This window comes from Glycine soja, chromosome 6 (assembly GCF_004193775.1).
Source record: "Glycine soja cultivar W05 chromosome 6, ASM419377v2, whole genome shotgun sequence".
Taxonomy (NCBI): Eukaryota; Viridiplantae; Streptophyta; class Magnoliopsida; order Fabales; family Fabaceae; genus Glycine; species Glycine soja.
The window spans coordinates 38,554,209-38,577,756 of NC_041007.1; the positions used below are offsets into that span (position 1 = coordinate 38,554,209).

General features: G+C 31.4%; 1 long non-coding RNA gene across 6 annotated transcripts; it reads left to right on the top strand.

Moving 5' to 3' along the window:
- Positions 1–6,187: 6,187 nt before the first annotated feature.
- On the top strand, positions 6,188–19,049 carry LOC114416901. Of its 6 annotated transcripts, none has more exons than XR_003667615.1 (11): positions 6,188–6,471; positions 10,052–10,187; positions 13,036–13,154; positions 15,414–15,463; positions 17,469–17,534; positions 17,641–17,894; positions 17,993–18,160; positions 18,236–18,340; positions 18,443–18,515; positions 18,599–18,663; positions 18,750–19,049. It is a non-coding gene; the product is annotated as an uncharacterized LOC114416901 (long non-coding RNA). The 6 variants fall into 6 exon arrangements; XR_003667616.1 differs by having other exon boundaries at positions 17,477–17,534; XR_003667618.1 differs by having other exon boundaries at positions 13,036–13,145.
- Positions 19,050–23,548: the final 4,499 nt, after the last annotated feature.

Below are 23,548 nucleotides of genomic sequence, written 5' to 3' on the forward strand. Positions count from 1 at the left end.
TTGTACAACTCAATGGGGGACCAAAGGGATTCTCACCCAGGCTACAACTTTGTTCACTGAGTGCTCAAGCGGGTTAAAGAAAGGATGCCATCTCTAAACGGATATATGATGGTCAAAAATCATCCAAGGCCCCTCAAAGAGAGCAAACTCATAATCATCTTCTGATGTGAATCATATTAGGAAGCAATCTCCTTCTAAATCAAGGGTTTGCAACTGTCCAATTTTTGCCCAGAGTTTCTAAAGCCTCGCAAACAAAATTTTCAAATCCACCTTCTTACCCAAGAGTTTCACAATGATTGAAAATTGCCATGGTCAACACCACCTGTCATAGATCACCACTGAGATCGAGATTGACAGACAAGGGTTAAAGGGGACTTCATCTTCTTCCTTTTCTATCTCTGAGTCCAATTAGGGGCACATGTCACTCCTTATAGCATCACTGAAATCCTTAGGGTCGGTTAGGGAATCTTCTATAGTGACGTCCAGACCCATCATTTTGTCTTTGTAAGGCGTACCATTCAGAGAAGGCAAGAGGGTGGTTGAGCCTCCATTGACAGGGTCTTTTTGATGATGCAACTCTCGTCATAGGGTGATACAAATAACACCTCTCTCTTGTACTATCATCAACTTACCCATATCAATTGTATTTTCATAGAAGGATATATAGTCTACTCTTTTGGGATTTATCACTCAAATGATACATTCAAGCAAAAACATATATAAAGTAATAAAGTTAAATCTTTTTTGGTTTTTATACAAAAAAAAGTTGTACACAAATTACACTTTTTGATAAACTTTATCATGCTACACCTATTTTTTTTTCTTTTTGAACCAATGTTACATCTAATTGTTTACCTGATCAATGATTTTTTCAAAATTGTCTAATTAATAAACAACTTTAATTTTTATTTTAAATTCTAAAGGAGCACATCTTCACTATAAATTATAAGTAGCAAAACTTAGGTATTATTTATGTATGAAATATAGTACTCTAATTGAACTTGAGGATAAGATTTTAACTATAATTGGACGTTTGGTAGGAGAGAAATTTTTTCATGCACAAGAATCATGATTTTATTCTGGGGATTCATGTTTCTAAGGAATGAATAAAATTTGTTTGGTTGGTCATTGAAAATCTTTAGATAAGTTTTATAGGAATCGAAGAGTTACGCGTATTTTTATCGATTATTTTAATTATTTATCATATTATATAATTTGATAAAGAATAACATGATTTTTTACTATAGAAAAAATAATTAATCTTAGAAAAGTAAGATTATCATCTCTCCCATAGAAATTTTTTAGTGAGAAATTGATTAAAAAATATTTGCAGAAAATATCATTTTTTTAAGAATGTTATTTTTTAAAATAAATATCAAACATGAGATACTAAAATTCCTAACCTCTAATTCCTGAAAAATAAAATATTTATCTCCTACTAAACATCCCCTAAAAATATTTCCAATGCAAGATCTTAATTTATGTTCTTAACTTTTTTTAATGCATCCATTGTTGCCACATAGGATTCCAGATTACTTACTATTTTTCACTCCTACTAGAACTTAGCTTGAGTTCTTAATTTTTTTAGTATGTTCTATTTATTACTACGATAATATTTTCAAACTGCATAATTAACTTTAAAAATCCATTTATTTAAGTAATTTCATTAGAGTTGATGTAACTATAATAAAACAAAAATCAGAAATAAAAACTATAATAGAACATAATTACGGAATAAAAATTTAGTCTACAAAAAAAATTATTAAGTGATCTGAACCATTAATCAAATTATATAAATCTGGATTAATCTCTACGTGATACGTAATTAAGTATTGATTATAGATAAATTTACAAATTTATATGTAACATATAAAAATTAATTGAAAATATAAATAAGTGATGATTTAGAATCAAATAATATATTTTTCCCACAAAAAGACAGATGATGTAAGCATCTTATCCAGCTTGCTAAGTAGAGCAAGCTTTAATTTGAGGTAAACGGGTAACATCCCACTCCTCCCTATCTCTTCCAATGCTTAATAATTAACCAAAAGATGGGTGTGAGTGAATGTGTGAAAGCGAATGTGCCAACAGAGTCAAAAGCAGAACCACAAGCATAAGTATCAAGTGTGTCCTAGGTTTCAAGTTCTATAGACGTGAGTTTGAATTTTGAACCTTGACTACTTTTTTTTCTTTTCTTTTTCTTTCAAATCAAACTTGAACTTAAACTCAATCAACTTCATCGTTTTCATTGGTCACTCAGATTGTACCTTGGGTTCAATCTTAAGATTCTTTAATTTAAGTATTTTTTTTAATCAATTAATTATTAAAATGTTGGGCCCCGATTCTTTTAATGATTTAAATTCTAAGTGCTTTAATTTTGTTGTGGTTATCTCTATCTTTAGTTGAAGCTGTCAGTGACTTCCGTGAGATGGTCTAGGTGCCATTTTGATTCTTAGGTTCGTTTCTTGCACGTGTTTGCAACGTGACTTCCTTTTGTCTCTTTATTGTTGTTTGTTTTTTTGGGGGATATTTCCTTTGACCAAAATCTCTTTTGTTGTTTCATGGCCGCAAATGACCATTCTGTCTTTTTCCTTTTATTTTTCGGAGGCATACTCATCATTCGGATATTTCTATGCACCCTTTAACATTTTTATGAGGATGCTCTTTTCCTTCTCCCATTAACAAGTTTCAAACGTGCAAGCTAAGAGTTTTGTTTGAAGCATGGAATTCTTGAATACATGCACGCATTTGTACACGTACGCGGTATATACACACGCATGTACACGTATGTGGTATACTTCCTTTTCAACTTTAAATATTAAATAATTGGGTTGGACCGTGGTTCATGGACACTGATTTTCTTTTTTATTTTGTTCTCAATTTAATTAATTAATTAATTAATGTACAGCTATATATGTCTTATAGATCTTTACATTTTCTCTTTAAAAAAAATCTTTACATTTTAACTATGTCTTAACTTGCTTGTTACAACTTACTAGTTTCGCAGGTATTTGTTATAAAATCAACCCGCAAGTTATAATGCGAAGTTATATTTTAAATCTTCTTGAACTCTAGGCGACAATTTTGAACAATGCAGTTCTGTCATACACAAAATTGGAATCATTTATCTTATAAACTAGATTATTATTGATGATGAACAATTACGTGTATCCACAATAATTTAGTTCGGTTTTATAATAATTTTTTTATAAAACTTGAACCACATATATATGAGGTTAAGTTAATTGAATTGGATAAGCATTCCTTTTAAACTAAAACAACGTCATTTTACATATATAAAATGAAATAAAAAAAATTGATTTAAATCAAGCAGCATTCATATACACATATAGCTAAAAATGAAGTAACTAGTAGTCTAGCTATAATGCTTTTCTTTTTCTGTTTGTATTTTGTTCTGATGTCTCTCAATTTACTGAATTATAAACTAATTAAACATAAATTATCTTATTAAACAGTTTGTTCTTCTATATGTGAATAGAGTAAAATCTTACTATGCCAATCGTGTGTATTTTTTCTTTGTATTTTTTTATTCAACACTGATATTATTTGTGTTGTATTGACAGTTTAATATATATTCTCATTATCGATTAAAAAAAACTAAAAATGAAATAATATAAAAAGGTAGTATTTTTGTTACAAAAGTTAGTTGGTATAAATTGTTTGATTTGGATAACCATTTTTTTAGTTGCTTAAAAAAACCCATCTTTTTAGTTGAAAAGATATCATATTGTGCATATAAGAAAAAAAACAAAATGACATATTTTGAATGATTGGCCCAAGTAATGAGTTATAAAAATTTTAATAACGAAATTGATATATATCTTCAAATCACATATGATTGAATTTTATTGGTTTGGACCAGAACAAATAAGATATTGACCCAATTAATTTAACTTCTTTCGTGTGGATTTTTTCGGATTACTTCAGTCTTAAATAATCTAATCAATAATACCATTATAAAGTATTTTTTTTAAATGACCCTTATAAAGGATGTTTAAAATGTATTAATAACAAATAATTTATGAATCTTTACTTATAGTAATTTTTATGCTAAAAAATATTAATAAAATTTAAACTTTCAAGAGAATTAATTCATGGTATAATATAAAAAAATTTATGATTAAGAAATCTAAATTTTGGTCATCATTATCCGTTTCATTATTTTAAATAAAATTTTAAATTTATACATAAAGAAATAAATATGCCCATCGTAATCTCCAATAAATTCTTGGACAAAAGGAAATGTACGTGATCAAAAGGCTGCAAAGTTTAATTAGGGAATAGTAGTCGCCCTCAAACTTTACTTTCCACCATTGACTAGTAAAACATCAAGGCCTTCGAAAACGGTCAAATTTTGTAGAGAAGCTTATACGCATATATGCTTCCCAGTCAAAATAAAACAGATAAACATTGAGGTATTCATGCTACCGTGCTATTAAAAATTTTGATTTTGTAAAGAGGAAAAAAATGAATTAAGATAAAAAAAATTAAAATAAAATATAAAAATATGAATTTACTGTTTTCTTTCGATTCAAATGAACATACCTTAAGTTTATTGGACTCGAATTTATTCTATTATGTGATATGCTTATTTCAAACTCGTCTACTTTATGGTATTTTGACAAACATAAGAATTAAGGTAATAATTACGGCATAAATATATAAATAAAATAATATAATAGTAAGATGGCATTTGTTTCACAATCTTTTTCTTACATTCTTAGCAATGCTATTCTTGAGAATGTAACATCAAAATATCTTTTAATCATGTCTTACTATTAAAGAAATGAACACAACACCAAAATATCCCAATGCTAGATATAATTCTCGTGTATTTTGCAACTCATTTTTGGAAACGACTACACACTTTACTTGCTTTTCAATTGTAGGTTTGCACATGAATTATGGAATAGCTACCGGATGGAGTGGGGAAGTGCGAGTGTTATCGTGGGAACTTCAAAGTCATTTTTGGCAACATGTGGGTTCCATAACAAAACCAACGGCTAAACGTGTATGATGGATTGTGTGGTGGGTCCTTGTGGAGGCATAGGAACGATATTCTCTTTAATGAATACAGTGTGATGTTGAAGCAGTCGTCGATGATTTTCTGTACAAGTCATGTGATGTTATTGCATTAGATTTATTAATTATTTATACCATGATTTTAAAATTATTTATTTTCTCTTTATTTATTTATTTTTTTATTAATATTTATAGAAAAAATAACTAAATAAGAATATATAAAAAAATAATTAACACATTTAAAAATTTAAAAAAATCTTATAAAAATAAATAAATAATTTTTTTTAACATAACCTAATAATTAGGGAGATAGAGTATGAAATAAGCGCACTTTCTGAGTGTTGGGCACGTTGCATAGTTCTAGACTATTTTCACAGAATTTTGGGCTTTGGTATTGGGCTTTGGTATTCATGGTTATTAGTAGATTTTGGAATTGGGGATATATTGTGCACGTGCATATGTGTCTTTTGTTAAATGTTTATGTTTTAATTGTTAATCTTGAATTCTGTAATTTGACTTCGCTTGATTGATGCATGGCACTACTTGTGACCACAATCTTGCATTCTTGCTTTCAGTTTAATAAAATTTGGCAGTTCAAAAGAAAATAAAAAAAAAAAACCAAAATATGCCTTGTGCCGTATGCATATGAGGGGTAAACATTGAATATATATATTTATCAATTGATCATGTGTAATAATGTAAATGAATGGGATGTTATATTCTAATTCAAAATCTTAAATATCAGATATATAAGTATTTTACTTAATTTTTAATTTTTTCACATCTATTTTATATGAGATTTTATTTATCAATTTGACACATTAATATGATTCTTATCCCATAAAAATTCATGTTCCCATTTTTTTGATGTGATCATCTTAATACAAAATCAAAATAATTATGAACATCTCACTTTTAAAAAAAAAAAAAAAAAAGATATCTAAGAATATATTTCAATTACTTTCAAACACTACTATAAAAATAGCATTTTACGACACGGGCACTACGACGGTTATTGGGGAACCGCCTTAAAAAGATGTGCGGTGGCTTTTTTGTAATTATTTGAACAATAATAGGATTTTACATATTAAATCTAAGACGGTTATTAAAATCGCCTTAGAATGTTTGGGTTAATAATCCTTTCGCGCTTCCTCCTCTTTCCTCTTTAGCGCTTCCTCCTCTTGCCCTTTCACCCTAGTCTCGCTTCAAACCCTTTCGAACCCTTACACGAACCTCTCGCTGGACCTCTGGCTTCACCCTAGTCTCGCTTCTAAGCTGTCAGCACCTCTTCACCCTAGTCTCGCTTCCGCTGCAAAGTGAACCTTTTAAAGGTTCGAAGAACCTCCCCCGTCGCCGCCGTGGAATCGTAGCCTCAGCTCCCTCGCCGCCTTTCGCCGGAGTATCACCCCAACGTCGTCGTCACTGGTGAGTTGTTCTTTCTCGTTACCACTTGCCCCTAAATGTTCTTCTTACTCAGAAATTAGGGAACATAAAGAGAACAGATTTTGAGTACAAAAATGAGACGAAGAAATAACAATAATAATCAATTTACTAGGATTTGCTAATTCTACCCACTTAATGGAGTGGATACAGATTTAGTATTTACCCGTGAAAAATGTTGTGTTGTGCCTTTCTGTTTTTGTTTTTTGCCTTAATAGCTTCCTCCCCTTTTTGTGATTTGAGTGTGTAAAGTTTCTGATGAAGGTAGACTCCACTTTCTCCAATAGAAAGTTAACCTAAAATCAGATGAAACAGATAGCATCACAAAGATGGTTGGGGATGTTAAGGATTAAGGAAGGATAACACTATTTCAAGCCTTAATATGTAACTGTGAATGACTACAAAAGTTTTTAGATAACAGATTCATTTTAAAATTATGGCAAGCTATTTTTCTAGATCAGAGTATGGAAACCGGACATTAACCACAAATCACAATTACAAACAAATAAGAAGAAAGGTGCACAATAGTCATAATAAAGGAACACTTAATTCCAAGGATATCTTAAGAGCAGTATGAGTTCAGAGAAAGCATCTTCATATGGTTATTTAGTGAAATAAATTTGTCTTGTCTATCCATTTTAAACTTTAGAAAATGCATCAATGAATCTATGAAGTTTTGAGAAAGTATCTTTATATGGTCACATTATCTGTAAATTATAAATTTGTGTCCTCTTTTTAAGATTAAAATACCTAGGTCTATAAATAGAGATTCTTGAGATGAGAAAAATTACCCCACTTGACCACTCATGCTGAGAGAGGGGTCATGTGAAGATGAATAAAATATTAAAGAAGCTCCTCTACGTAATATATCTCCTTCTTTTACATATATATATCTTGATACACACACACAAAAAAAACCATCACAAGAAGTAAAAGGAAGAAATAATCATGATTGAAGCTGTGAATATAGCAAACATATGATTCAAACTAACCTCATCAGAACTGCCCACATAGGAGTTATCCACTACTGTCATGTATGCTGCAGATGCTGCCCTTGATGTATGCTTTTCCGAGAAAAAAAATGAAGTTAAACAAAACTGTCATAATTCTGTTTCTGAACAGAACGATATTTTTTTTTAAATGCCATCATTTGAATTTAAATTGTGAAGAATGTAACGAATAAAACTGAAGTTTCTGCAGTACTTGGTATACTTCTAACCTTTTCGTACTTCTTCATGATCTTGGAAAATGCTGAGAGGTTCATAAAACTGTCGCATCCATTTGTATAAATACAAAGGCACATGGCAAAATGGCTTTTAGAAATGGAAGAACATTTGGCTTTATTAGTAATTATAAGGTCCATGAAATCTTTGTTTATTACCTGTAATCTTTGAGATGGAGGAGTTTCTGATAGAACTCAACAAACACAAGTCTCAGTTGCTCTTTAACTTTTCTCAGCTCTTCTTTGCTGAAGCTCAATTCATTATCACTGGAATCAGTAAAAGCTTTTTTAATTGTTGATATTGGAGATTGAGGAACATTATCAGCCTTTACGTGTTGTAGGATTTTGAAGGGATCTTTTGTGATGTAATTATTGTTTGCTTTTGCTTGCTCCTCATAATGAGTATTTCTATTGGCCTGTTGAAGAGGATTATCTTCAGGTCCAACCATAGAATCTTTTTGTTGATGACTTTCATCCATGGTCTCTTCAGGTGAGGAGATAATTTGTTTCAATCCTACAGATTCAAGTCAAACTCAGTCTTCTAGACAATATTTACTATAGATAAATTAATTCTACCGATTAATAGCATCTAAATTGCCACTATGAGTGTCAGTGAGTTATTTTGAATGAAAATCACAGATATTCACATGTGCATGGCAACATAGAAAAACATATAATGAGTGTACATTTATTTAACTTAATATGGCCTCAAATACATTGTGATCCTATTCCTATATCTTTTTTCTCAATCCTCCCAACATAAAAAGCATCTAGTTGATGCACATTTCTCAAATTTTGCCTCTAAAAGCTTGCAATTCCTCCCAATAGTAGAACTATGTGCTTAAATAACTATAAAACTACTGTTTGAATTTTGTATTTACCTGTATCTGGACTTTTCACCTTTACCCTTAGTGCAACCAAGGCCTCCATTTGTTTACTCAAAAGGGTTACTTCATGCTGGGATGCTTCCACCTGATCCTTGTAAAATGCATTGACCTTGTTGAGCTCTTCATCAAGCTTCTGAAAGAGTCTTGCCTCAACCTCTCCTCCTTCTTCATCAAACTTCTGAAAGTTGGTCTTATATAACTGTCTGGAACCATCTTGTTCTAATGTTTTTACTTCTATAACTTGGTCCTCAATATCCCCCTCTCTCTGATGATTGCTACCTTGCAAGTGTATTCCACTGAATGCCCTTTCAAGTCTGAGCCTGTGATGCAAGGACCTATTGTGTGTAGCTTGCTTGCTGTTTTTTATCTCTTTCAATATTCTTTTGAGGCCTTCATAGTCCATGTACTCAAAAGTGGGTAGAATTAGCAAATCCTAGTAAATTATCCATTCTTTTGAGACGAAGAAATAACAACAATAATCAATTTCCAAAAAATGAAATCTGCAAATGTATGTAGTGAAAATGATAGACACAGATTTAGAAGATGATTGATGATACCTATCTAGGAAGCTTGTATTTAACTTTTGTTGGTATTTACTTGTATGTTTTGTTTGAGACACTTGTGACCTTTTATTGTTAATTATGAATGTCATGAATTTTGAGTAATTTTTATTTGCTTCAGTGCTTCAGTGTGCTTCAGTAAATGGTAGTGTGCTTCATTGCTGCCCAAATAATCATCACTTGTTCAGTGAAATAATTAGACATGTATTTTCTAGTAGTGCCTGCACCTCTTGCCATGTGATGCTTTGTAATTTTTGTTTCAGTCAATTGAGGATAAGTATAAGTTGACCCTTATGGCCTTATCTCAAAAACATAGTGTTTTGGTTTGTCTAGTTCTGTGGTTCACCTCACACCCTTCGTGGTGTGGTTCTTCATATGTTTACATGCAAGAAGTAATGATGTTGAAGCGGCTAAAATTACCATGTGAAAGAAACTCTTCTCAATAACAAGACTTGAACTGAAGACCATTAGTCCAACTCAACATCATCGTTAACTTATATAGCAAACCAGTTGTTAGAGTTGCTAAAATGGTTTATGATTTTTTAATGATGTCAATATATCATGGAATGATTACTTATTAAATTAAAAGTAAAAGGTACAGCTGATTAAAGATTCATGAATTTTGCCTTGTGTTGATTTTGGTTCCCTGTATGCAGCTAATTTGAACCAAACCTTTTTGTGACTATGCTGTGAAGCTCTCCATAGTTATTAGAGAATGTAAAAAATTTTAATTTAAATTAATAGATAATGGATGCAATCCTTTAGTTGAATTGTTTGCATTAGACTCCATTTAATTAATTTGTATTGTCTTCCAAATATTGTGTTTCGCTTATCTTTATCTGTTTGTATTCAACATTTTGATGAGGATAATTACAAGTTCGTACACTGATATATAGGGCTTTCTTAACAACATTTTGATGAGGATGATGAAGGGAGAAGGAACCATCAGGTAGCAGAGATTGAAGTTAGAACATCTTTTTTGCTGACCACAAAAGACCATAACCATTTTCCTCTAACCATCTTAGGCCACTCGTAAGTTTGTCTCTACTCTGCATTTGATTACTAGTATTTATTGTTCTCACAAGTAATTAAGTAATTAATAGTATTTTGGTTTAATTTCATTTTGATCTCTCTTTACTATGTTATATTTAATGGAACTGTTGATGTAACAGCAAAATGGTGATGTGGATGTGTAATAGAGGGTTAAGTTGTAATTTCTGTCAAATATTGAATATTAAGTTAAAAAATGAACTAAAATTACAATTAAAGAATTACTAGCTGATGTTCCATTTTTAATGGCTAATTTTGATAACTGATCAAAAGCTCCAGGCCTTATGATGAATATCCGTAAGCTCCTTAGTTGACCTTTATCCTTCTGCACCTTGTATATAGCTCCCAACCCACTCTCAAGAGATGAGATACAACTTCTCAAAACTCTAACTGATTCCTTTTTGCTAACTATTATGTGTATATTTGACATTTGTTCTTAAGAGTTAAGATATTTAGTTCACAAGACCTTTTGTACCATTTAGGTATTTGGTATTTGGTTGGAACTTTTGTTTGTTACCCATTTTGCACTTTATTAGTATATTTGTTATATTATTAAAGTTAGTCAATTATTAACAAGTAATAACTCAAAAGAAAAATAAAAAAGAAGTGCATAATTGAACCTCATTCACCTGTATACTTAGCTCTGAAAATTTCCTGAATCTGGTTGAATTATTAGTATTTTTCACGTTTCTCTGTTAAAGAAATGCATAAGTGATCCATTAGTGGCCATATAGTTCCAGTGTCTACGTTGTTCTATGAATCCCAGCTAGTCCTTTAAGTCCCTATACCCAAGGGTTTTGTCCTATAAATTTTGATGCATTTGCACTCTCAATTTCCTTGGATGCCATTTGGTATATATAGATTTTTTTTTTTTTACTTCTACGTTTAGGATAAGATTCTTTTGTAAATGGGGTAATGACACGGGCCTAAGAAGTTAAAAGAAGAAGAAAAAGGCGTATGATCCTTTCAATTTAGCCATTGACACATTTTTTTAGGAAATTAATTACATTTGACACATTGTTGTTGTGATATTTTGCAAATGTATTTTTAGCTATGAAGTGGCATAATTGAGTTCTTTTGTGATTTTAATTTGAGCTTTTGTTTGATTATTGATAATGAGGAATGGAGTGCACCAAGAATTTTCCTAGCATCTTTCCTCTTTTTTCCTTTCTCTTCTGACTTCTCTTATCTTCCTTCCTGTTTCTTCATCATTTTCTACTAATGTTACATTTTATTGTTAACTTAAAACTAACTCTTATAAAAGTATGATGGAAAAAATTACCAAAAAATATACGAAGAAAAAATAATAAAAGTATATTATACCATACTAGGGGAAAGAGGTATTCCCTACATCTTCTACATATTTTAAATAAAATAAAAGAAAAGGAAAAAAAGATTTAGAAGTTAAAAAATAAGACTAATAAAAAGTAATTAACAACATAAAAGTAGTGAGTAACTATTAAAAGAGAGTAATAAAAGTTTAAAAACTAAAACAGAATATAATTATCTAAATTTTGTGAACACCAACAAATAATATTTCATTTATTAATAGTATAGATATCACAAAACATGTTTAAAACATGTTACATATTGTATGGCTGGTAGAAATGCTGAGAAATATTAGTTTGTGTAGTAATTGACATTACACTTCCTTTTTTTTTTTTTTTTTACACCTTCCTGTTGTCTATTAGAACAATTAATTTATGAAAATTTTAATGGGTTGATAATGGCTTTCTTCTTACCAGAATACATGCACGGTTGTATTTGCATTCTTAATCATTTAATGCAGTTGGATATTTTGAACTTAAATTCAAGAACATTGATTAAATTAGAATAATTTTGTGCTAATTGATTTACACGCACGATAGAAATAACAAGTTATTTTGAGTACAAAATAAGTTAATTCAACCTTGTAAAGGGGGTTTTTAGGATGATGCCTCTGTGTGTGTAGCATCAATGTGTGCATTTGTTTGTTTGCCGACTGGATTGTGGGAATAATACTGGATCATATGTCAATGAATTGTTAATAACAATTTCACCCCAGCGTGGTGAATTTGCAAGTCATAATTCTTTTGCATATCATCTTTGTGTTTGATGAATTGCCTCAATTGATTGAACTAGATCACAGATTAATTAATTTTACTTGTCTCTTGGTTCTGATTTAATATGCAATTACTGCAATGTTAATATTGGTTGGAGTTACATAGTATCGCTGACAATAAATACTAAATAAAAACAAAACAAATGAAGAAAGAAATTGAGAAACTAAGCACAATAAACTCAGTGTAAAAACTCCAGAGACCAGAGAAAATTAATTGTAGGTAGAAAATTAAGGCATATCACACATGTCATATACTATAATTGTATTAGTATTATACTATTATATGTCACTAACTATATGCAAGTAACACGAGGAGACCAAGAAAAACAAAAGTACGAGGTAAGGGGACACAAACTGAGAAAAAGAAATATAAGGTCTCACCTAGTATTATCCTTATAATACAATAGGAAACTTTATTGAATATTTTTAAGGTCTCACCTAGTCTAGGAATGTTCAGCTTCATTTTCTTTTTGTGCTTCACATGCTCAGGTTTTTGACAAAAACAGTGTCATCTATACATTGTTTAAATTTTTTTTAGATAAGCCTTTATTTGATACAAATTGTTTTGTTTATTTTCTTTCTTTTTCAATGTACATATAACCTGTAGTTGTGTTTCATTATTTGATCAGAAACTTTGTTTTTGTTCCTTCATTTTTAATGGAAGGCTACTAGAAAGATTCATTGTATTCAAGTAAAAAGCATAAATTTTTTACATTTTTATATATGCAGGAGAGTTCATACCCTTTAAATTCAAGATTTTACACGTTTGGACTATCAGTACCTGAGAATACTGGAGGCCTTCAGAGAACTCATTGACAATCACTGAACAAACAACTACAGTAAGCACGGTTAGTTATGTTTTATGCTTCACTTTACTTCAAAAATTATATTAATAATATGATTGAAGAATGTTTTAAAAGTATTTTATAATGTCATGTGATTAAACTCTTAGATATTTCATGATTTAATTAAGTTTATGGTCGAATTGGTTATTTTCTAATGACATTTCTTGTAAAACTGATTTTTTAATAAAAATGATTTTTTATATAACGATTCTAATTCATTTTATTAAATAATTTTTTTAATAATAATTTACATGTAATTACAATTAAAACGTGTAATTATTAGTAAAAAAAATCTGTTTTTGTATTCTCCTGGCAGTGTCTAAAGATAAGCTCCGTCCTTTCATACCATGAGTCAACTTCTCAATCACTTGAAACAACCTAAGTGGATAACAATCTTATCATATTCTGTTTCCTTGTATTCTCTCTCTTGATTGTTGTACTTGTACCATGACTTTGACATATATAGAACATATGTTAAAGTTGAAAAGGAAACATTAAAGGAAATGATTTGAATATTATTGCTTGACATTGAAATACAATCATGAGTCTGCTACTATGCTTATATAGGCCATTGATAATCAAGAATAACTGAAAATAGGGAAATAAAGTCTCCTAATTTTTTGGTAATCAATCTCTGTTCTTAATCAATGTTAATTATATGAAACCATTCTGTCCTAAATTAATTTCATATTTACAACAGTTATCTTCATTAATTTCTCTACATAATATCATATAGCCAGTAGCTTCAATGGTTGAATTGTTCCTTCTTTTTCTTCCTATGGCTGCTGAAACTCCTTCCACCAATCCACTCATTGAGCTAGCTACAGTGTCATCCCTTCCCACCAACATGAGGGGACTTGGCCATGCATTTCATGAATTCTCTGCCTCCATTCAAGAATGTGATTCTCCCTTGTTTGCAGAAATTTTCAACAAACTTGTTGATAGAGATTTTTCTCCAACATGAGGAATGTCAACAATAGTCCATTCCTAGACTCCAGTACTACAAACTACACTAATGGTTCTCATGCATCCTCAACTCATGGCCAAATAAACCCTCGTAGTCACAATTCCTCTACTTCTGCTGACCCTCCAAACAACAACACTCAATGGGGTAATGTCTCTCACTCAGTCCCTGCATGCCAGTATTGTGGTCGTTGTGACCACACTGCCAAAACATGTTACAAGCTGCATGGTATTGGGACCCCTCTGATCATCATCTCTACTAAGCAAATATGTCACAACATGATAACAGTTCTGATCCCAATTGGTTGCTTGATTTGTGATCTTGGAAATTTATCCGTCTTTTTTTTCAACACTCTGGCTCCACCTCTATACTTTGGCATGGTATATTTTTGGTAGCACTAGAAATCTCACTTCTCCAACTTGCAAATCAGCCTTAAATAATACATACTGTTGGTGTATCATTTTTAAGATTCCCTATCATGGAATTGGTGGATCGTACGTCTACTTCCCTATGAAAAATTATACATCACCAGAAATAACTCAAATAAGACGGTGTCTTCTTCTTTTATATATAGGCTTGTTTATTTCTTTAAGATCACAACTTGTTAAAAAGAAAATATATAGTATTAAATAAAAAAAAAAAGTAGCACAAGATTCCTTTCACGTCTGGTGGTGTTTTGTTTATTTCTTAAAGTTTGATTCTCAAGTTTGTATATACTAGAAAAAAATGATGATTTTGATCTTTTTATTTTTTATTATGAAAATTAAGAATTAAGATACCAGGATGAGGGACAAAAGTCATTAATTATAAAAAAAATACAACAATCAAGATTATTATTTTTAAAATATAAAAAAAAACTAATTTTGATATATAAAGAAATCCAGGGGATATAATACACATTCTATCCAAATATTTTGTTAAACCCCATGGGCACAATGTTTCGTCTTTCCCCAAGAGTTATAAATTGCTAATGATATTATTTGTCTTGAATTGGTTCCTGTGGCTAGCATATCTCTGCAACTTGTGCAACCATTTGGTAATGCAATTAAGAATATATAATATACTTTAAATTTACTAGGATGCATAAAAAACCCCATGACTTGTCTGACCAAGACTTGCCAAATTTTTTTATCGTGCATTACAAAAACCAGCCATTTGTTTTTATTTTTTGGATTTCTATTCTTTCCAAATGAAGGCCTAACAGATAAATTGCATGTCTAATTGCCCCTTGTTATTAGAGAAATAAGAAATTATAAGCTTTTGCTTTGACTTCTGAACATATTTTACACTCTTTGCAGGTTGCTTTTTATCTTGGAAGACCAGAGGAGTTCAAAATAACAGTGTCGCGGTAAGTAATTTCATTCTGAACTAATTCATGATGTCTGCTATATGATTATATGAGAGTATTTCAAAAGATTTATGTCTTACAATATTTACTTTAATTTTAAGTGTTTATAAATAAATATATGTTTAGAGCATTTTAAACAAGCTGGTAAAGGTCCAGTGATACACTGATCAAAATCCTCTAATTTGACAAACGGGGGCCTCTTAGTGAGAAAAGCTTGTCAGTTCTATTACATGTTGCTGGTAATTAAATTTTTTTATGCAAAATTTGACAGTGGGTCATAGATAATAAAAATCATCTAAGATCTCAATTTAAGATTTCTCGTTAAAAATAAACAAGATGAAGTGCTTATACTTTTTGGTGCATAATAACCACCTGACCCGCCTAATCCACGGCCCATGACAGCCTTTATTAGCATATATATTATCCCACTTTTGGTTATATATCATTGTAGTTGACTGCACCATGCTTAAACTAGTTAGAAAATATCAAAGTGATTAAATGTCATTAACTAATAACTATACTCATTTAAAGTACTAAGTTAGTTGGCATCCGCTGGCAAAGCCATTCCTGCCCCAACAACAACATTTCTTCCCACTAAACATGTCTGGTTAAGCCGTACGTTAATGGTTCATAAGGATCATTAATTCATTATCTTGCATCTATAGCACTATTAATCTTTGATTCTGGTTGAGGAAAGCAACAAATTCATTAAAAAAATTGCAAGTACAACTAAAAAGATATAGATTAATAAATAAAAAGGGTACTACTATAACCTCGTTATTTAAAAATATTGTATAAAAAATTATCTCTAGCTAATTCAAAATGCATGTGGTTCAAGTGCAAGTAATCGGATTGGTAGTCATATATATCTAGACTAGATTAGATAGAAAAATAGAGGGAATAATTATAAAGCTGAGGAAGAGGAGATCCTATGGTAGTTTTGGATATTTGTTAGTAAAAAAGAAAGAAAGGAACCCCACGAATTGAAAAGTTAGTGAAGAAGGAAAGAATTGGAAACAGTGAAGGAGAGTTAATTTGGTGTGTATCATGTGGGTGGGAGGGCCTACAATATGCAGTGCAGCGAAGGCTTATGCATTGGATTGCATGTGACTATGTGAGTGTATAGGGAAGAGTTTCACATAAATACTTATTTAAACGTCTGGAAGAGTATTGTACTTATTTGAGTTTATCATATCACATAAATACTTATTTAAACGTCTGGGAGAGTATTGTACGAAAGTAACATAAGAATTGACTTAAAAGTTAAATACTTTTGGCTGAATACGTTTGTCATTTGATATAGAAGAGAGAAAGAAAATATCTGTCAATTAAACAATTTATTAGTAATATTTTTTTTGTAGCATTCCATTTTTTTTTTTTGGAATTGTCTGCACAATGTTTCGTCTTTCCCCAACAGTTATAAATTGCTAATGATAGTATTTGTCTTGAATTGGTTTGGAATGTTTAAATGTGCACCCTAAGTTTGAAATGTGATTCATTTGCGACCTCACCATAGCCTTCTGCCTCTATTATGTTGCCACCCATTACTTCCACGTCCTTCCCAACCCTTTCTCTTTCTTGGCATGGCCAATCTACTGGGCTGTCCAAGGTTGCATCCTTACTGGAGTTTGGGTCATTGCCCATAAGTGTGGCCACCATGCATTCAGTGACTACCAGTTGCTTGATGATATTGTTGGCCTTGTCCTCCACTCCGGTCTCCTAGTCCCATACTTTTCATGGAAATACAGCCATCGCCATCACCACTCCAACACTGGTTCTCTTGAGCGGGATGAAGTATTTGTGCCAAAGCAGAAGTCATGTATCAAGTGGTACTTTAAATACCTTAACAATCCTCCAGGCAGAGTCCTCACTCTTACCGTATTCTATTATTATTGACTTAGAATCCTTAACCTTTTCTGCTTATGGAGATGATGTAGTAAGGGTGTGTGTTGACACTGTATACGATGCTGAAGCCATTGTCCCGTTACCCACTTTAGAGATTCAGTATTTCAGGGACGCCGTGAACTCATTCATTGGATGGCCCAGACATCTAGTGAAACCTTTATCTTATGTAAGTAATATAATAATCCCTCTGCCAAATTGTCATTTGAATACACACTTGTAATATTTGTTAAGTTGTTGATTAAATTTAATACTTATTTTCTTGTACCACTTAGGATTCTGACCTTAATGTGCGGAAGCCAGTTGAACATAGTAGTGATGCAAAGCTTGCAGGTGAATCCGATCCATTGGGAGAGTTGATGAAGATATTGTTTTATGTGTACCAGAATCCAGTGGAAGTGTCGTGGGAGGCTCACCAATTTGGACTTCCTGAGATTGGGGCAAAATTTTACATCACACATGTAGATCTAGCATAAATAATATCAGGTGACAAGTGTTTAAACATAGCGATACTACAATTGTGGACCATGTAAGTCATTTTCCTGCAACCTTTATGTTTCATTACCTGATAACCATTATTTTTAAATCTAAAACATTTAAAATAATCATGACTTGTCTTCCAAACAGATTTATGAATGAGTGCGGTAGAAGCAAAGCTGATCAGTCACTATATGGTTTGCTGGAGCCTCAATCTATACAAAATGCTAAGGAAAGACGTCAACAATGCCAACAATACATTGAAACATGGGTCAAGGAATCACAAAGGCAGTTGTATTTAGGAGCTTACTTGCATCAGTAAGTTCAATTGTTCTTCGAATTTAAGTTTTTTATGTTGTTGTACAATTCTGTTATTATAATTGTCCAATTCAGGGCACATTGGCAACTATTTGTTCTCCACCCAAGGGAAAACATGGTCGTTTGGTTTTGTTCTCTGAGGAAGAAGCCTGATATTAACATCAAAGGCGCAATTAACAGGTTCTATTCAAATATACAAATCATGGCATCCTTTAGTTGGTAATTGTTGTTACATATACAACAAAAATGGTTGTCATATATATGCTATTTTTTTTTAACTAGTGCAATGAAGACAATAACCAGTTCTTTTGAAGGCATGTCTAATCAAGGTGCACCTCGGTGGGTTGAACCCAAGGTAATCAGTAGTTGTTTGTAATGAACCGTTTGTACATCTTTAAGTGTTGAATGTTAAGTAACCATTAAAAATGTTATATGTAGACTAATGTGCAAAGTGGAGGGTTTGAGTGCGGATATTATGTCATGCACTGGATGTGGTGCACAAGGTAAACATAATGCATGGAGTTACAATTGTAACTTTGGTTAATATTTGTTAAGTTACTAATAATTTTATCTAATGTTAATTTTGTAGTGGTTTTCTGATGGCTCATCGTTAGACGTGGAGGCCATCACAACAGTTCGACAGAAATGGGCAACTTACTTTTTATCTTTTAGGAAAAGCAGTTGCTAAATTTGATTTGTATTATGTACAAGTGCATTTTTCCTGTGGTTTCATCAAAGAATTAGAACAATTATGGCTACAACTTTGTATGTTGGATACATTAGAGGATCATTACTTCAAAAAAGGGTATTCAATTTGCATGGACTTATATATGTAGGATGCATGTCATTTGATGCTATTGTTCAGATTTCATTTGATGTTATTATTTAATTTGCATGGTCTGATTTAATTTATAGGTACCAGAGATCAATGTAAAAAAAATGCATCAATAAAACGAAGAAAATAAAAAAAAAACTTAGACATACAAAGAGGGTTTCCGAAAACGTCGTAAAATGACAACATAATATAGACCTACAAAGACGGTTCCCATAACCGTCGTAAATGTGCATAACATACAAAGCCGTTTCCCATAAAACGTCTTAGTATGCAGTCTTGACATGCCATCTAAGACGGTCATAAAAACCGTCTTAAATTGGCATAACATACAAAGACGGTTATAAAAACCGTCTTAAAATGTAAATTATGATAATTACAATTAAGACGGTTTTTCAATAACCGTCGTAGACGATTCGCACCTATTAAGACGGTCATCGTAACCGTCTTCATATCGCAAATTTATCTGTAGACTTTAAGACGGTTATGGAAGAAACGTTGTAATATTTAGCACATACTAAGACGGTTATATTTGACCGTCATAGTATTCAAAACTTACAAAGACGGTTCCCATAACCATCGTAAAATAGCTTATACATTTTACGACGTTGGCATTAACAACGGTTGAAAACCGTCGTGACATGGCCATAAGAACCGACTAAAAATCCAATTTTTCTAGTAGTGAAATAAAATAAATTTAAAAGAAATATATTTTTATTTCCACATTTTTTAGAATCTAAATAATTCCGTGAAACAAACATCTCCTCCTAAATAATATATTCTCATGTTGACATTCTAAAAATTTTATAAAATTGCGTTAAACAACCATGTTCTTTACATTAATGATTAGATTTTTAGTTCATCATTTCGTCCTTTTCGGTAGGACTTTTGTAAAGCTATGCAAGAGTAGCACATGATTAGTGCCGCTTGAATCTTGGTAGCCTTTTGTAAAGCTTTACAAAAGTTACTTAAAAAAAAAAAGTATTCTTACAGTGTTTTTCTTATAATTTGTTTTTTCTTTATTTTCTTTATTACATCATTCGTTTCAACTTGTTCTGATCCGAAAACTCGTACATATAATTAGAAGTTTATGTGGTGACTCGTGAATGTTTACAGTAAAAGAAGCATTTTATTTTTAAAGCTAAAATATTATTTTTATTCATCACCTTTTTGTGTTTTTTATTTTTATTTTTTATGTTTTAAATTTTTTTATTTAAATCCTTTAATCTTTTAAAAAAATTTAACACTATTAGAAAATAGACTTTAACATCAATTTTAGAAGACATTCAATATCAATTTATAACTGATGTTGAAACAATCACTGTTAATAGTAGGTCATTTTTTACATCGATTTTACATAGGTTATTCCCAAAACCGATGTAGATATGTGGTCAAAATTGTGCAATACAACATCAATTTTGACAAAATTAATGTTGTTTTTGCTACTATACCACATCGGTTGTGGTCAAAATCGATGTTGTTTTTACAATTTTTTTTATATTTTATTTGTTTGTTAAATGAAACCAAACATGCACATTAAATCCAGAACCAGTCCAAGCAATATGAATGGTATTCATATATAGAAATTAATAAATACTATTAAATAAAGAAACACTTAAAGTGCAAACATAAAATATACTAAACATATGTTTAAAATGAGAATGAAACAAGTATACCAAACTACATCAAACAATGAAACAAATTAATAAATATCATCCATAAGCTATGTTAAACATAAGTTTAACAATTCTAAAATTTCTTAAGCACTCAATGCTTCATTTCTAACTCTTCATAAACATGTTGCCCTCTCAATGTGAATTACCTTTATTCTCTCTTGTTCCATTGCTCTCGGATCAGTAAAATTTTGCATCATATAATAAAACATAACTTAATCAGTCTAATTAATAACAACTATAATAAATGAAATCTGTTATGAAGTAACCAATTACCATTTCTCAAATATCCTTGAATTCCCTTAGGACTATGGTTGACATCTAATGCATGACGTAATAGTCACACTCAGTGCTTCCTCTTTGCTTATTACACTAAATTCAATAAGAAATTCAATTTTATCACAAAATTAGTGTACAAAATAATAAAATATCATTTTGAAGAGATCAAACATTATTTAAATTACTTACTTTAACTGGAATCCATTTAACATTTGTCTTGGATTTACTTCCTTGTTTATCACTGAATCTCTTCGAAGTATTGATTAAGAGAATCATGCATGTATATTGTACAATTAGAATATTTATGTATAATACTAAGGATAAAATAAAAGCATTACAAATTAAAACTTACCTGTTAACTATTCCTTTGAAGTACTTGTCGGACTTATTGTGCAAGAAATAAAACCAAGCAACAACATTATCGTTAGGACATATAACTACCAGTTGCCAATGTCCACTGCATTGGAGAACATTAAGTTATTATAATGCATACATTATTTAAATGTATTTGTTAAGTTTTACTTACCTATTCAAGAAGGTTCCTAGGTAGACATTTCTCTGTGAATTTTGAATTCATTTTTTAATATAATCTTCATATTCAAACTGCGATTGTCCTGATTCTTGCATGGATTATGGCTCAAGGAATCCATACTCAAAATCATTCCCTTATCGCATACTTAACCCACTCATATGCCTATTTTTGTTAGAATAATGTAAATTATTAATCAATTTAATGCAATCAATTAAGTAATTTACTATAATTAAAATGCACTTACATAATCCACAATTGTATAATGACAATGTTCAGACATTGACCACCACGTGTTGTTTCCCCAAGATTTTCATGCTTTATGTACAAGGGAATATAATATCATCATTGTACACCCCAAATATAGTTGCATCCCATGCCATCTACATAGACTTGAGGAAAAGTTGCGGGATCATCAAAGTCATTTGATATATGGGATCATAATCAAGTTCCAACCTATCAAAATGCTTCTTCAAATTCTTTGGTACCTTTTTATCCTACATAGTTAATAAACATAGGTTAATGATAGTCAAGACTTTATTTTGGTTAAATCCTTTTTTAATAATAATAAACACAACAAAAAGGAAATACCTTGTATGAAAAAGGCTTTACAAGATGTTTCGGCCAAACAATGAAGGTGTATAGAGCCTACCCCACTAACTGAATCTTTTTAGTAGGTGTAAGGTCATAAGCATCAGCATCTCTAATTTCTTCAACACCCACCTTCACCATATCATTGGCCAAAGGCACGTGGTGTACGATTGACGACCCTTCATAAACTTTCCCAAGGACAACCAAGTAGGGAAGAATGTCATCAGCATACAACCAATGCATGTCTGAGATATCAATGCCAGGGTCCTACCTTGAAGGGTCAACACAGTTTCCCTTTATTCTCACACGGGCACCGAAAGAAACTACATTTGGCTCAACTGGATGTGGTTGTTGGGATTGCATCTGGCTGAACAACAACATTAGTTGTTTCATCACTTTTTAAATGATCGAATGTTCCAACTCATCTCTAATATTCTATGTCAACTCCTCTTTAAGATTTTGTTTCAATTGATCTAGCTCTTATGGGCTTATTAATACAGATGTCTAGGAGCTTTATGATGGTGGTTCAAAGTATTGTCTGATAGTGACACCGACTCCAACAACATGGACATGGTCAGGGTGCTTTGGTCATCCAATGACAGTAGTTAGTATATCTTGACGTCCATGGGCAACAAAGCTACTATGTGCAGACTACTCTTCCAGGGAATCTTGCAACCAACAAAAGATGAAATTGTTTACAGATTATTGTTGTTATTATTTATAGTTACATTTAAAACTAAAAATTAACTTACAATCCTATCAGTAATTTTGCATGCCGCCTTAGATGTCATCTGACTTGATTTTTTTGTGCAACCAGCTTTCACTTCACGTGTCATCTAATGGGAGATGGAGGATCAACAATTGCTTCACTACTCCCAGATTGGTTTGCTTGCTCCAATCGTTTCTTTTGCTTTTCCTCCATTAACTTCTCGTCAAGAAATTCATAACCCCTACAAGACAATATGTGAGGGGCAATATTGTGCTTATGGATGGTTTGTGCCTTCTTTCTAACATCTCATGAGAATTAGACACGATGTCAATAAAATGCTTAAATAAATTGTAAATGTCAATTTCAAAAACAACAACCACAACTAACCTTCCATGAAGGGTCTCTACAGCTTTGACAAAATTGGCTTTACTTGTCTTTGTTAATACCATGCTTGTCGCGCATAGTTTCATCATCATCATCCGTGCCTTTTGGAAGAGTCCATTTGGAGGTCAACTTTGACTTAAATTGCCTTCATTGCTCTCTTACAGTCTGGAGGATATTCTTCTTCGTCTTTTTATCGAATGCTTCTAGAATATCAAATTCATGTTGCATTACAAAATGACATGTAAAAGTTAGTGATTCACAACAATGTGTCGGTTTAATACATCCAATTACCATAACATACAAGGTTTAAATGATATACCTGAATGTCCTCCCAAATGAAATCCTTCTGAGATGTAGGAACTTGTTTCTAGTTAATATACGTAACATCAAC